This window comes from Saccopteryx bilineata, chromosome 6, assembly GCF_036850765.1.
Source record: "Saccopteryx bilineata isolate mSacBil1 chromosome 6, mSacBil1_pri_phased_curated, whole genome shotgun sequence".
Lineage (NCBI taxonomy): Eukaryota > Metazoa > Chordata > Mammalia > Chiroptera > Emballonuridae > Saccopteryx > Saccopteryx bilineata.
The window spans coordinates 144,544,412-144,561,389 of NC_089495.1; positions in this window are offsets into that span (position 1 = coordinate 144,544,412).

Consider the following 16,978-nt stretch of genomic DNA (forward strand, 5'->3'; position numbering starts at 1 on the left):
ATAATGTGCAACAAGAACCCTAATTACAGAACCCACGGGAGCATATATGGCAACATATAACTGGCATATTGCTTTAGGCAATATGGCATTTCTCAGCCTCTTGTCTTGTAAATACTCTAAGATATACTGAGATTCCAGTTCTGGGCACTGGCTATTACATTAGGTTTTAAATCCCTCCAGAGAAATGTTTGCTTAAATTTGTAGAAAACCTTGCCATATAAGCACTTCATCAACACTCTAAGTAATATATATCTAAGTAATATAATATATATATGTATATATATATATATATATCTCAGATTCTCCACAATTCTACATTCCATTCTAATGCAGTATGTCCTCTGCTTGTGACCAGCCTGTAAGGACTGACTTGTACAGCTAAAGAAGCTGTAATGGGTACACTAACATGATATTAGAAACAAGCTTCTATCTGTTAATGCCATAGCTTTGTGATTCTAGAATAATTTATACATAACGTGGTGTTTGGGTGTTTGGCTACAAAGTTCTTCACAGTTCATCTCCAGACTGTTTTTCAGCTTCTGTATCTAGTTCCACAACATACCTTGCTCTCAGGCAGCACTGAAATTCTCTCCAGTCCTTAAGTATATAGAGCCCTTTCATAATTTCAGTCTTTGGTATATGCTGGTTCATTTGCTTAAAGATGAAATACAGGATCTAGGCAGCCTCAGAAGAGTGGTTTTAAGCAGAAAATAAAAAGTGACCTAAGACCCAGAAAACTAGAACTCTTCCTTCTCAGAGCTGAAGGAAATGAAGAAATAGCTCTAGCGTGGCACTGAGAGATAGAAGTAAAGGTGACCAGTCTACGGCCATACCACCCTGAACGCGCCCGATCTCGTCTGATCTCGGAAGCTAAGCAGGGTCGGGCCTGGTTAGTACTTGGATGGGAGAAGAAAAGGTGACCTAAGGAGAAAAGTCATTGATCCAAAACTAATAGGAAGATCTAGCCAATCAAGATGAAAAACAAGTAGGGTCTGGAAGAAACTAAGTAATATTTGTAAAAACTAAATTTAAATCGAGACTATAACACAGTAAGTAATTTATCTACCCTGAATGTAATATATGTCCCAGAATTTTCCTAATTATGAAGAACTGGTTTGGAACATTCCTCATAACTGAATTCAGCACATTCTGTACATTACTGGATTTTATGAGAGAAGAATTAATGATTTAAATAATATAACCAATGCCATGACTCCCTTGTGTACATTTTTGGTGGAGTCTTGCAGAAAGAGAGCCAAGAATCATAGGAAGTGAAAAAGGAAAACAGCCGGGTATGTGGAGAGGTAGTTGGTTTCTTGTCCCTTGCAGTGCTTTGTCACACAATTCTATTAAAGAACAATCTTTTTCCTAATTTATAAAAGTTTCTCACAGATAACTATGCCTCCTAAGAAAAAAAAAGAATGAGCACACATATTTATAGTTTTGTAATGTAATCTAACACAAATTAATTATATACACAATGTTTGTGGTTTACATAGTACTTAATCACGAATAAATAGAAAGGCAAGAAAGTTGCAAAACGTCCCTTACTTTGTAACTTTGCCTAAGGTCAATCAAGCTAATCATTCACTTACAGTTTCACATCCATTTCCAAAAGTTAAACCCAGGTCTCTAAAAACCACTCAGAGACTCTAGAGATGACTTTCTTAAATGTTATCTAGTCGAGATCTTGGACAATAACCTGAAAAAACAAAGACACAAAATATAAATTACTTGGTTACAGTTACAATGCCATCTATAATAAAATATTGAAACAAGGCAGGACTGGGCTTGGGCTATAATGTGTACCTAAGCAGCGACAGATCCACAGGGATCATGTATAGGGTAAAAATTCTCTAATATATGAAAAATGAAAAGGAGAAAGAGAGGCAGAAGCACTGTGACCATACATTTCAATGCTGTGCTAATTAATAAATATAAAGAAATAAAAAGTGTCTTCTCCAATATAAAATATAATAAATCAAAGGGTTATAAATAAAATTTTAATGTGCTCTATGTCCATCCAAGATTTTTATTCTTTAAAAAAAACTGTGAAAGGTACAGAGGTTTTCTTCTTTTTTTTTTTCTTATAAAATCCCTGATAGGTGAAAACACACAAAAAAGTCTTATTTCAGTGCAAACAATATTTAGTAGGGAATACATGCATTCAACAATCTACTGGGTGCCTTGTTCTTCTGAAAAGCACAGACTATAGTTAGGAACACTTCAATATGTACGTGTTGTTCTGTTGAATACCCTTCTTCTTACATAATAATGTAATAACAGCACCATCTTTTTCTATTTTTCTTCTCCAAACTCCTCTCTCGTAGAAGAATTAAAAAAACAAAACAAAAGAAAAAACAACAGACAAGTATTTCAATCTCTGTATGCCATTGAAGAAAAGACCATTTCCACTGGTTTTGATTTATTAACTAATTTCCTCAAACTATAATTACTCATCCTTGAAGTACTGATACAATGTCAAACTTTGTCAGGGACTTCAATGTATAGAAACAAAATATGCCAGTTTAAACTCCAAAAGGAATAGCTTGTGTTCTGAAGGATAGTTGTTACTGGGGGCAGACAAATAGAAGGCTAGAAAAGAGTGGAATCATTCACCATTAAACTTTTCTGCAGCCCTTGTTTTTTTATAAAAACCAACATCTATCTAAAGCATAAGATTCACTGCTCAGATATGTGCCTTTACTGAATTTGCCAAAGACTCATCTGTAGAATTACAAAGCGGTTTTTGTAATGTCTAAAACTTTCTAAAAAGTACTCAAATTCTAGCTTGATCTGTGGTGGTGCAGTGGATGGGGTGTTGACTTGGAATGCGGAGGGTGCCAATGCAAGGTCCCGGGCTTGCCTGGTCAAGGCACATGTAAGAAGCAACTATGAGTTGATGCTTACCACCCCACCACCTTTTTTCTATTCATTCTCTCTAAAATCAGTAAATAAAATCTTTTTTAAAAATTATTCAAACCCTGCTAAGAAAATAAGCTCAAATTCAAGCTTTTTTGTTTATTTTGGTTTTTTTCCTATTGCTTTTTAGGAATGAACACTATAAATTTAAATCAATTTAATTTGAAATTATAGAAAAAACTTCAAGGTGAAGCATAATGTTCAGAAATCTACTGAGTGGCAATATAGAGTAGAAGTTACGAATATAAGACTCTTACTCTGGAAGTCTTTCTCATGCTTTAATTCTCTACTTCTTTACCTAGCTGGTGTTTATTTTGTGAAAAAGCATTGTGTTGAATGTTTATGAATGATATCCTTTTCTGTATGTATGTCTTATTTCCATTTTAAAAAGAAAGAAAAAATCATGGGTTCTGGAACCAAATTTCCTAGATTTGAATCTTAGTTCCACTACTTACTACCCACATCACTTTGGGTAGATTTCTTAACCCTCTGTACCTCAATTTCCTCAACTTAAAATAAGAGTGATAGCAATAGTACCTACCTCATGTGTTGGTTATAGAATTTTAGGAGTTAATATGTAAAACATAGAACAAGGTCTTACTCATAGCAGCTCTGTTTAAGCATTGAAGCTGTTAATAGTAATTCATTCACTTCTTTAACCATTCTAAAATAAGAATCTTTAGGCAGTCCTTTAAAAAAATTATTAAAGATAATTTCCCAAACCACTTCTAGACTTTTCATTGATTTATTAAGTTGCTCAATTCTTTTCTTTGTTTTATGGAAAGCTCATAAAAATTAATTTTTACTACATCATCTTTTTTTCTCTGGATTTAACAGAAGAGGAAAAAATAAGTGCCATTACATATTTCCAAATATATTAAATATCTTTATTGATATGTTGCAAATATTGCTATTGTTTTGCTTTATAAATACACTATTAAATGTTTTTCAAAGTGTCTATTATACAAATTCATTAATCAGTCTTCAGAAATAACAGCAATTTTTGTGATATATGTATTCTGATTTTTTTCTGCTTCAGTCACTATTACTTATATTTTTTTTAATGGCTTTATCAAAAATAGCCAACTAAGATTTTTGTCACTGAGGACTGAAAGGCATTTTACTCTGAGAACAAGTTTTTACTCAATGAAATAGTCATTAAGTACTGAGTATCATATATTCATTATACCAGGTGCTATGCAAAAAGTTGTGACACGGAGACAAGGTATTAACAATAAAATACATTTAATAACAATATAGAATGTTTTAAAACTTCATAATTTTAAGTAGATTATATAAATAACAGTATGCTTACAGTTCAAAACAATTGTATTTTTGAGGCTTAGAGTAGGACTAAAGGCATCTGAGAATATGATTTGAACATAAGCAAAACAGTAGAATATATTTCAGACAATATCAAGAGCATGAACAAAGGCATAGACAAAAGTGTACTATATGTTTGTAATAGTGAGTAAACACGTGTGTTTGAGAAAGAAGGTTTTCATAGGAGGTTAAAGAAGATAGGAAAGAAACTGAGGTTAGAGTGCTCAGAACATTGAATGCCAAGCGAACAAGAAAATGTGAACTTGATGCTATTGGAAAGACTATATTTGTGGGTTTGCTTTAGCAAAATTATATATTTAAAATAGCACTTTAGAAGAATTCATTTGGGGGCCACATTTAAGATGAATTGGAAATAAGTGGGAGAGAATGCTATCTTTAGCAGAAATAGTAGGCATTACAGTAACATAACCAGAAATAGTAAGGGCCTGTATTTGAACATTAACATTAGGAATAGAAAGTAATGAAACAACTTAGAATGATATATTTAAAATTTTTTATTAAATTTATTGGGGTGACGTTTGCTAAGAGCAGATAGGTTTCAGGTGTACAATTCAGTAATATATGCATCACCTGTATCTTGTATTGTGGCCACCACCCCAAGTCAAGAGTTCTTCCATCACCATTTATCCCTCTTTATCCTTTTCTACCTGATCCCACTCCCCTTTCCTTCTGGTAATCACCAGACTGTTGTCTGTGCTTTTAAGTGGTAATTCCGTGAAGATAGTTTATTTATTGTTTAATATGGTAAGTCTCTATTTTCTTATTTTGAAATTAACTTAACAAAAATTAGTTTCAGTGAGTGGCAAATAATCTTCAAATAAATAGTATATGAATTTCAGTGTTACCTACATATTAGACAATCACTTTCAAAGTAAGAAAATATTTGACTTCCCACAGAAAATATAAAAGGGAAAACTATTTAAACTTTTACAAAGGCCTTGGAAAGTTATGATCAGGCCCAGGGTAGCTACCAAATGAACACTTAGGGAGAAAAAAATCAAGTCTAGCACAACCTTCAGTTGTCAGTAGCAAGAGAGAGAGCAAGGACAATTACTTTAAAAAATTAACATATTTCTTGGCTTGCAAATGATTACACTGGTTTCCAAAAGATGGTTCAGTTCCAGTGTCCAATGCCAATTATAAAAACTGTTACCCAGTCAAATAAAACTAGAAACTCCCTTCTGTTGAGTCTAATTTCCTCTTTAATTCATAAATCTAATCATGTGGTATTCATTAAAATTAATCCAAACACAAATTCTCTTCTTGTTTTTTGTTGTTGTTGTTTTGTTTGTTTGTTTTTTGTATTTTTCTGAAGTAAAAAACAGGGAAGCAGAGAGACAGACTCCTGCATGCACCTGACTGGGATCCACCTGGCAAGCCCACCGGGGCACGATGCTCTGCCCCTCTGGGGCGTCGCTCAGTTGCAACCAGAGCCATTCTAGTGTCTGAGGCGGAGGCCATGGAGCCGTCCTCAGCACCTGGGCCAACTTTGCTTCAATAGAGCTTTGGCTGTGGAAGAAGAAGAGAGAAATAGAGAGGAAAGAGAAGGGAAGGGTAGAGAAGCAGGTAGGTGCCTCTCCTGTGTGCCCTCATCAGAAATTGAAACCGGGACTTCCACATGCTGGGCCAACGATCTACCACTGAGCCAACCGGCCAGGGCTCTCTTTTTGTTTAAATATTTTATAATATGTTCCACTATATCTGGTACAAACCTATACTGAATAATAAAAATATAATCACTGGCTGGAAAATGTCTAAATTTATTTTCAAAATCAGTATAAGAACACTATCTGCCACTATTGTATGTTTTGTAAATGGAAAATTATCACACCCACTATTCCAGTTATGGAACAGTATTGTTATTAAGTAATAAAAATAATCTTCCTAATCAGAACTCCCAATAAATTTTTAATTCTTTTAAATTTTAAAGGCATCAAAAAATAATCCACTGAGAAAAAAATCTAAAGAGAAAGAGGGAATTAATCAACTTAATAAATGCTGAACTCTATTATGAATCAGGAATTTGGCATTTTTAATGTGACCAAGTAGAAGTATCAGACTGTTTCTGTACTAAGCATACAACATATTAAATATTAAAATCTAAAAGGAAAACTATGAGTCATGATGATATTTCATTTATTATTCTATACACCTTTAGCATCTTAAGTCAATTGAAAAAAAGTAGACAGAAAGGTTACAGTTATCCAAATTCAGCAATGAACTGTACTCTACTCTTTGGTAAACATCTACCAATCCATTGTGAAATTCCTCATCTAGGGGTACAAACTTGAGTGGGGTTCTAGGAATACTACAGATGAGAGGTTGGGAGATCACTTTGGCCTGGGATACTCTTAGTGAGACAGGAAGTCTCTGAGAAGCTCTTGTCCTGCTCAGATTCAGTTTAAAAATTGTACTTGAAACCTAAGATCTGGTTAGAAATCACTGCCACAGCCTATTACTTGCCCCAGCCCTAGTTCATCCTACAGAAGAAGAGCATCACCATAACCACCAGAGAGTACAATTTTGTTCTCTCTGAAGGAAAAAGAAAAGATTTTGCCATTAATCAGAAGTAATTTGTCTTTGGTATCTTTCCACTCATTCATACCATTTAAATAAAATGCACCATACACATATATACACACACAAACAGTGTAATCTTTCCTATAGGAAGGACCAAAAAAATATTCAGAAGACTAAAAAGTACACTCACCTGACGGCATCAGGGACATTGTGTTTTAACTACCTTAATGTTCCTGAATAACGCTTTCTTAATTAGTTTTAAAGTGATCCTACAAGTTTGGAAAGATACAGACTCATTAATGAACACAAGTATTTTCTAAAGACATAAAAAGAGTTACTGTATTCTTTCCTCTAGCACAAAGTGACAAATTATCCACACAGGACATGTTTAAATAATATCATTATTAGTCTATTCTCTCAGATTAATAGATTTATTAGCTCCTAAAGAGAAAGAGCTTCAATCTCTTTGAAAGTCTTTAAAAAGACGTATTTTTACAAATGCATGTTGAATCATAAAGACCAAAGAGTAAATTTTAGCTCTTTCAAAATTGACCTTCATCCATTGGATTCAAATTGCTTTCAAAATGACCAGGATCTCAAGTTTCAATTACTTATTTTTCAAGTAGTGCAATGATGTACAAAAAATTTAATGTTCCCAGATAGCAGGATTTCAGTAGAATGTGCCCTTTATAGATTTAATTATGGGGCTATATCTATTTGTGAATAACCTTGAAGGTTATAATGACAGTAATATGTCATTTTGCTAGAACACAAATGTGAATCTCATATAACTAAGAAACTGGTGCTTATAATTGATAACTAAATTAGTACAACTCTAGTTAACTGATCACCTCTGTATGTGCAGCTCAATGTAGCTTTATTGTTCCTATTTAATTTATTTTTATTTAATAATCTATAAGTAGGTAATAATGGACATACCAGCAAAGCAATTTTATTTATAGTGATATTCATATATTGGAGAAAAGAAGGTTTTAGGACCTATCCCTCATGAACATTAAGACTCTATAATACATTACAGAAACAATGCAATTAAGTATGCTATTTAGTCTTATTTTTCATTTAGTCCACAATCAGAATCAATAAGGTCAATGGTCCATGAATGTTTCTAAAAACATTATATGTGCTGTGAACCTAAAATTGCTTTAAAAGGTAAAGCTCATTTTAAAAAAAAGTTATATTGGTAAAGTGTTATATAAGTCTAATTTCAATATATTGTTCAGTATTAGTGTTATTAATTCTCACTTTTATTAGAACATCTATAAACTAGCCTGGGAAATTTTAAACAGACTTTGTATTACTTCCAGCCTCGGCACTGTGATCAATGTACCTAATCTGATTTTCATGAGCAACAATATGAAAAGTCTCTAAGGAAATTATTTTAAATGAACTCAAAACCAAAACCATGAATTTAATTTAGTTTTCAATGGGAAGAAACTGGCTCAATATCATCTTAGATGCAAATTAACACTATTAGCTTACTATGCAGAGTTTTGTACATGCCTAATATCTTGAATTTTTGAACTACAGAGCCCTACTTTTAAGTACAGTTTTAATCTTTCTCAATTTATCAATGAGGAAGTCAAGTCATGAAGGGAAATTAACTTGCCCAAGACCACATCTAAGAAGTAATAGAGTTGGTTCTTGAATCCATTTCTCTTAGTTCAAAGTCCAGTCTTTCTATTCTCACTATCAGAATATTTTTTATTAAAAACCTAACTGCCAAATACTATATTTAAGTGTAATTATCCCCCTTATTAATTTCCTAGGGCTGCTGTAACAAGATACCACAGAATGGGTGGCTTAAAACAACAATAAAAAATCTTATTCTTTTATAGTTCTGGAGGCCACAATCTGATATCAAGGTGCCACTAGTGTTGGTACCTTTGGGAGGCTCCAAGGAAGAATCTGCTCCATGCATCACTTCTAGCTGCAGGTTGTTGCTGGAAATCCCTGACATCCTTTGGTTTGGGCATAACTCCAATCTCTGCCTCTAAAGTCACTTGAGGTTCTTCCTATGTGTGTCTCTGTCTCTGTGTCCTTTTTCTTCTTATTAAAACACGAGTTATTTTGGATGTAGGGCCCACTCTAATCCATTATGAACTCATCTTAACCTGCAAAAAAACGAATTCCAAGTAAGGTTACATTCTTAGGTTTTAGGTGGACAGGAATTTTTGAGGGGATGTTATTTAACCCAGTTCACCTTCTGACCTAAATAGTGATAAAGAACAGTTAAGAAAATTTACTTTCCTATCCTGATTTAATTTACTCTTCTTTGGCTTATAGATTTTTAAAAAATATTTTAACATTTTGTGGATCATTAAAAAAAGATTTCAAATGTAATGTCATTATTGTTCTCTCAATCATTGACCAGATTCAAATAATTTCAAAATTATGACGTGCTTTCCTGTGGATTCCAAGTTTTTTGTGTTAGAGATGATATTTAATTTTTCTGGTGCTTGATTTCCTCAACAGCAAAATTAAGCTTCTAGTAATTAAATGACCTACCTAATACGGCTATTAAAAAGATTAAATGAAGAGTATTATGAGTAAATTGAATATTATAAGAATATTGAGGAATATTATGCTTTAAGAAAATCAAAGGTGGCCCTGGCCGGTTGGCTCAGTGGTAGAGCGTCGGCCTGGCGTGCAGAAGTCCTGGGTTCGATTCCCGGCCAGGACACACAGGAGAAGCGCCCATCTGCTTCTCCACCCCTCCCCCTCTCCTTCCTCTCTGCCTCTCTCTTCCCCTCCCGCAGCCAAGGCTCCATTGGAGCAAAGATGGCCCGGGCGCTGGGGATGGCTCCTTGGCCTCTGCCCCAGGCACTAGAGTGGCTCTGGTCGCAACAGAGCGACGCCCTGGAGGGGCAGAGCATCACCCCCTGGTGGGCAGAGCGTCGCCCCCTGGTGGACGTGCCGGGTGGATGTCGGTCGGGCGCATGCGGGAGTCTGTCTGACTGTCTCTCCCCATTTCCAGCTTCAGAAAAATACAAAAAAAAAAATACAAAAAAAAAAGAAGAAAATCAAAGGTGTTATTTTTAATTATAACAACTTTAGGTATTACAAATAAGAGTTGCAAAGATCTTACTACAGGGCATCACTCATTAACATTTACACAAATGAAGCTGCGGATTTAGCTTAGTCACATCTTCTTTCGGATCCCTTTCATAGGCTAGGTTCTTCCTCCCACAAATATTCTCCCATAGCTTTGTGCTTCGAACAGAATTTAGAACTTATCAAACTGTAATTATCTATTTACTCATCCAACTCCTGAAATAGATTGAAAGCCTTTTATAGGAAAGGCTATGTCTTATTAACCTTTGACCCGTCATCCTTTAATTAGATAGCCAATAAATATTTGCTGAATAAGGACAGTAGTAATGGTTTGCTATGTTCAGTTTATTTATATGGTATATTAAGGGAAATTACCATTAATTTATTTTTTGAAAGCTTACAATAGACTACTGCATCCAGACTAACATAGAAACAGAAAAGCACTACTTGATATATTTTCATAAAAATACTCATGAAAATACAGAAGAAAAAAAGTCACTAACATCATAAACTAAAGCTAAGAAAATTTGGTATATAAATTTGAAGGCAATTTCAACTTTCATTGTAAAATGGGTTATAATAGTACCTATTTCACACATAAATAAGGTTGTACAACATTTATCTCACATAGATATATTAGGTGAATAAAAATGTAGTAATTTATAGAGGAAAAGTCATAATGTTAATTGGAATGGGATGAAGAAGGAGAAATTGAGGCTAATTGAGGGAGATATTACTAATACAAACATTGCCACAATTTCCTCCTCATATGTAAAGTGGGTTATAGGTTATAATAATGCCTATTTCACACACAAATAAGATTGCACACTGATTGTTACAAAGTAGATGCCCAACAGGTGTCAAATAAGTGACACCTGAGCAGTTTTGTTTTGTTGTTTTTTTTTTCTTTTTGAAAAACCAGTACAATTCACCCTCCTAGAGACTATGATACAAAGACTAAACCTACATTCTGGAAAGATCATCTATGGTCACTCTTTCTCTTGTTGAACCTCTTAGGATGGTGAAATGAATGTTAAAGGTGGAAGATAAGAACACTAAAACATGAGCAAGTCCACTATCTCTTTCTTCCTTCAGGCACTAGGTGAGAATATAAACTCAGTTATGAAAATCTTTTGGTGCAGGATATGAGTTTTGTTTTTGTTGGTTGTCTCAGAAGGGAATGTAGAATTCATTCTTTTTAGTTTATCTTAAATTTTATGCTGAAATTGTTGAGTTTGAGAGTTTCATTAAAAATTCAAAGGAACAATATTAAGGAAAATAAAGATTAAAGAGAGAAAGAAGTCAGTAAGATCTGCTTTAGGCAAGAAAAGAACTTTTGAAGACTCTTGAGGATCAGATGGTCTCCAAAATATATAAGTTCCAGAATTTGAATCCATGATTATATTTGCAATGGCTAATTGCAACACAACTAAAAAAGATCACAGCCTAGCATACAGGATTACCTGAACAGTCATTGAAGAGAAGATGGACAGGTTCACACATAGTCCAATTCTGCTATCATTATTTTTTTTTACATTGTCACTAAAAATAGTGGTAAAAATTTCCAACTTTAGAGCACTGCTATGAATCTACAGGTTAGGCTCAGACATAAAGGAGAGAATGGAATAAAACATTTTCTGTTTTTGAGGCTATAGACCACGCACTAGCTAGACCATTTCTGAGATTCCAAGGAACTTCTGGGAAACTCAAGCTTTGACAATAATTCATTCAGCAGGGATTTAAGAAACTTTTATGGTACATTGTTCAGACCAGATTTTAAGTAATGGGACAACTGCTACAGCTGGTGGCATTCTTCAGTCATCATGGTACCTTATTCCATATCCTCTAACCCAGGGCACGTAGGGGTGCAGGGCAGTGCATCTCTGCTCTTCTGTGATCACCCGTGACATCTGCAAATACGTGAAGGAAGAAAGAAACACGAGGCTCCCTTATTTTTTGGTTTTCCTACCACATTTCTCTTTTAAATCTACCATCTTAAAAAAGGCAATTGCTGAGCCCTGGCTGGTTGGCTCAGTGGTAGAGCATTGGCCTGGCATGTGGGAGTCCTGGGTTTGATTCCCAGCTAGGGCACACAGGAGAAGCGCCCATCTGCTTCTCCACCCCTCCCCCTCTTCTTCCTCTCTATCTCTCTCTTCCCCTCCCACAGGCAAGGCTCCATTGGAGCAAAGTTGGCCTGGGTGCTGAGGATGTCTCTATGGCCTCTGCCTCAGGCACTAGAATGGCTCTGGTTGCAATGGAGCAACACCCCAGATGGGCAGAGCATTGTTCCCTGGTGGGCATGCCAGGTGGATCCCTGTCGGGTGCATGTGGAAATCTGTCTGACTGCCTCCCCATTTCCAACTTCAGAAAAATACAAAAAAAAAAAGGCAATTGCTTTCTGTTACTTAAATGATAATATTCCGTCAGTATCTTTTAGAATTGGCTGCCCTACTCTTCCTCCATTGCACATAAAACTCTACTAAAGGGCATCTTAAAAAAAATTTTTAACAAAAACAAAATATTAGTGCTTTAAAAGATAAGGTTACACAATAGCTGGATATTAAAATTGTTCAAACTTCAAAGGGCCAAAAGTAATGTTTCAAACTGAATTTAGATTCAATCATGGATTACAGAGATAAATCAGGAGTGGGCTGAGAGAAATGATCAACCCAGTCCATTAAAACTGAGACTTAATTCCTCTCCTGTCTAGGGAGGCATGGAATTCTCTCTTTAATTGCATGGAAATTATTCCTGCATGGTCTTGCATCTTTTTATTTACTTTAGAAAAACATGTAGAAGTACAAAATTTTACAATAAAACACTTTTTGTGTCAGAAAAACTACTGTAGGGTTTTATCCTAGGCAATATCTTCCTGTTTGACTTTAGGAGGTTATTTTATTTTGTTAGTCTAGCCATATATTTTTTAAAAGAATTTTAAAAATCAGGATAAATATAATTATCTTACATAATGCATCTCCTCTGTGACGATTAATACCCTCAGTTTTTTAAAATAAGGACATTTTGCCCATACAAGAAAATTATTATCATTATTCTTTATGAATTTAAATGAGTATAAATCAGTTTTTCCAATTCCTGTCTCTTCTTCTCATTTTAATGATGACTTTCCAACACTTAATTTTTCTTCCAATTTCCTAAATGCCCTCATGTCTTATGTTCCACCCTTCTTGGCTCATATATTTTATACAAAGCATTTCTAATAAATAATATTACCGTGAGCTCACAGGACAAGCTTAGACCTGTTGTACTACTGGTACTTGGCACTTTTACTGTGATTCTCAGTTTTCTCTTGGCCAGGCCACAATTAAAGTGGGTGGAAATAGCCCCTGGCAGGGACCGGCTCAAAGAAAAAAAAAAGTGGGTGGAAATATTAAACGAAGTTGGATACACCTAAAAAGTCTTTCTTGGGTTTACTTTGTGTATTTGTTTGAATCTGAAAAAGAGTGAGGTGGAAGTGCAGGGACTTCAGATAAGAATATTATTTGACACCAAGCAAAGGAAAATGGCTCCTCAGTAGTTTCTAGGCAAGTGAGGATTCTACCACTTACTTCAGAAAAACCAAACAAGCACTTCCCCCTAACACCTTCCTTTCCTCCCTTCCCCAAGTCAGTACTTATCCCCTCTCCCCCAAAACATCTCCAGAGTGTAAAATCTGACACTGCCAGAGTCAGCAGTGTGGGGGGGACCAGATTTTAAGTAATGGGACAACTGCTACGGCTGGTGGCATTCTTCAGTCAACACGGTACCTTATTCCATATCCTCTACCCCAGGGCACGTATGGGTGCAGGGCAGTGCATCTCTGCTCTTCTGTGATCACCCGTGACATTTGCAAATACATGAAGGAAGAAAGAAACACGAGGCTCCCTTATTTTTTGGTTTTCCTACCACATTTCTCTCTTAAATCTACCATCTTAAAAAGGCAATTGCTTTCTGTTACTTAAATGATAATATTCCGTCAGTATCTTTTAGAATTGGCTTCCCTACTGTTCCTCCATTGCACATAAAACTCGACTAAAGGGCATCTTAAAAAAATTTTTTTAACAAAAACAAAATATTATTGCTTTAAAAGATAAGGTTACACAATAGCTGGAGATTAAGATATCACAGGAAGTCAAACAACTCTTCAGTGCAAATAGAACTGAAAGAAGAAAAAACTCTGCCTGCTCAATTAGACAAAGCTGCTTTTACCAAAACGCACACATCTAAATCAAATCTTCCTTACAACATACACGCTTTAAAAGTATCAGTGTTTATTTTTTCCTAAACCTCAATTCAAAGTAAGTTATCTAAAACCGAACACTGCCACAAAAGAGACGTCCAGGGCGCAAAAAAAAAAAAAAAAAAAAAATAGAGCTCATCGAAGCAGAGAAATGGCATCGTGACCCCTACAGTCCATGCAGATTGCAGTACGGAGACTTCAGAGAGAAACCAGAGAGCCCAGCGAAAAATGCTTTAGTAGGGGAAATCGACAAAAGACGGGAAATTACTTTGAAAGCTTTAGAGGTGGTTTCCACAGCCAACCAAACCGACTCATCAAAACTGACTTTTGCCCCGATCCCATGCAAAGAAACAGAATGAATCCGCTGCGCAGTGCGCACTGCGGCCCGGGAGCGCAGGGCTGGCTGGCGCCCGCACACTCAAAACGTGTTCTGCTGCGGCAGCGCGCCGGGCCTCAGGACTCCGCTCTCCGGGTTTCTGCGGTTACCAGCACCTCGTGGGAGAGCCGGGTCCGGAGGGGAACCACGGTGAACTGCGTCCCGGGAGTCCCTAGAGTGTTCTTCCGTTTGCGCAGCCTTACCTAGGCTTCTGACCCAGGGAACCGCATTCCTGGGCTCTGGGCCCACCAGGCTGGCATTTTGCAAGAGGTCCCGGTGTCACCGCTGTAGGTCTTCACCTAACTGGAGCTTTTCTATTGCCATAAACTCAGTAAGCAGAGTTTCTCCCGTCTTTGCTTAAGTAGCCTCAAGGTCTTTCAAGCTAGACACCCCACCTTTCAACTATCTCCTGGCTGTGGCGATTTGTCAGTGTAGGGCCGGGATTTTCAGTGTGCACCTGCACACTGGTGTGCCACAGGAATTATTAAAATATGCAATTCAGTACCTACTTATATAGGCAGGGGTACTGACCTCTTTTCCTTTAGATTGTTCAATTAAAACAACAAACAAAAACAAAACAACAACAAAAAATGATAGTAGCCAGAACCATAGCCATCTGGTGTGAATGAATCAAAATTACACCTATTTTTGTGCGTGTGTGTCAGATCAGCAAAAAATACATTTTTTGGTGTGTTGCAGAATTTTAGTAATTTATGTGTACCATGAGGTGAAAACGTTTGAAAGTTGCTAGTCTAGAGCCCATTTGCCATGGAAGATGCTCTTGGTGTCCTCAGAACTGAACGGTTTTCTTGAACATACTGAACTGTGTGAAGGTCCTTGGCAAATTAAGTTCTCAGCTTAAGATCTTTGGTCTTCATCGTGCCTCCAGAACTTTCTCCCTTTAAAATAAAATCCACACCTGAGTGTAAATCTCAGTAGGGGTTTTGTTCACTGCATTACCTCCAAAGCATAGAACAGTGCCCAATTGTCAGTAGGTAGGTGATCAGTGAATAATTGTTGAATGAATGAAAGCACAAGGTACATACTTGAGGAAACTGATGAAGTTGGGAGCAACTGAGAACTTTTTGCTTTTCCTGGTAGGGAAGTGTTGGTCAAATAAGTTTGTAAGATGTGATTTTTTTTTGTTTGCTCACTTATAGTTTGCATTAGGAGCTGGGCAGCGCTAGGTATATGTTGTCTGTGAAATTGCAAATTACCTTCCTGCTTGTTCCTGCTTGGGAAGGGCCATTGTTTTGCTAATGTTTGCTGGAGGAGGGATTTTCAAGACAGAAAGTTTTGAAAAGAGAGGGAAGAAAGAAAGAGAAGAGGCAGAAAGAAGCCAGGTTTGTGGAGTGAGGAGAGAGAATGCAAGTGCTAAAGGGGAAGCCATGTTGGCAGAGAAAGAGATGGTGTGCAGATAAGATCCAAGGGGCTTTGCGAGCTCCACTAAGACTGGTGGGGCCTTTGATTCTAGTAGAAACGGGGGAAGATTCTCCTGCTTTAGAACCTGGGAATGAGTGAGGGCTTTGGGAGCTCTGAATGAGTGAAAGGGAAGTGTTTTCCCTGTGTGGTTGCTGGTCGGCTGGGAGAGACTTTAATAAAGGGATGGCCCATCATTTTTGCTCCACTGTTTCTTTACCATCTGTCCAAACTCAATGAGAACTAGCATGTGAATGGCCACCACAATGGCCGCAATGGTGGTGGACTCTGGTCCTACAGGAAGCAACCAAACATTTACTAGGCACTACTTTTTGCCAAGTCTTCTAGGCTTTGGCAGGCCAGTGGAGAGCAGAGGAGGGCTGGCAAACCTGCATTGCTCAAGGACAAAAAAGAAGGGATTTTATAAAATCACTTACTTCAAGTTCTCAGCCCTGGATTCCAAGGGTGATTCATTCCCTCCCCTCTATTCACCTCCTAGTCCCACTAAAAGCATGTTCAATAAGTACTTATTAAATGTTTGTTGATAGCTGACATGCTTTGCTCAAGATCACACAGAGCAAGCCTGGGACCCAGCTCCCTTGGACACACAATTCTCTATTGTCTTTCTGACTCTGTACCCATCCTGGGCACTGGGGTACTACAGGGCCGGGCCTGGCTCCCAGTACTCCCAGCGTAACACCCACGGATGAACTGGACCATGTAAAGTGCCCACCATCAGGGATCCTTCGGGGGGTGGGGTGCTCAGGTGATGACTGGGTGATGACTGGCTCACAGCTTGCTGGGAACGCTTCCTTCTGAGAAAGGGATTTCTGCAGTTGTCTCCTTCACCTACAGTCAACAAAGGCTAGGCTGGGGACCCGCTAGGGCTGAGGGCGGTGGGAAAAGCAGGATCCACGTCTGGCATTTTTGGACTCAGCTTTCACCGCCACTCAGCCACCGCGGGGGCGTAGTGAGTCCAAGTCGTCCTCCCTCTAGCCTGTCCAGGTGCTACTGCTCCAGTGCCAGGCTCCCTTTTTCTATCTACTTTCCTTTTGAGTTTCTGCTAAAATCTGGAGACGTGGAATCCA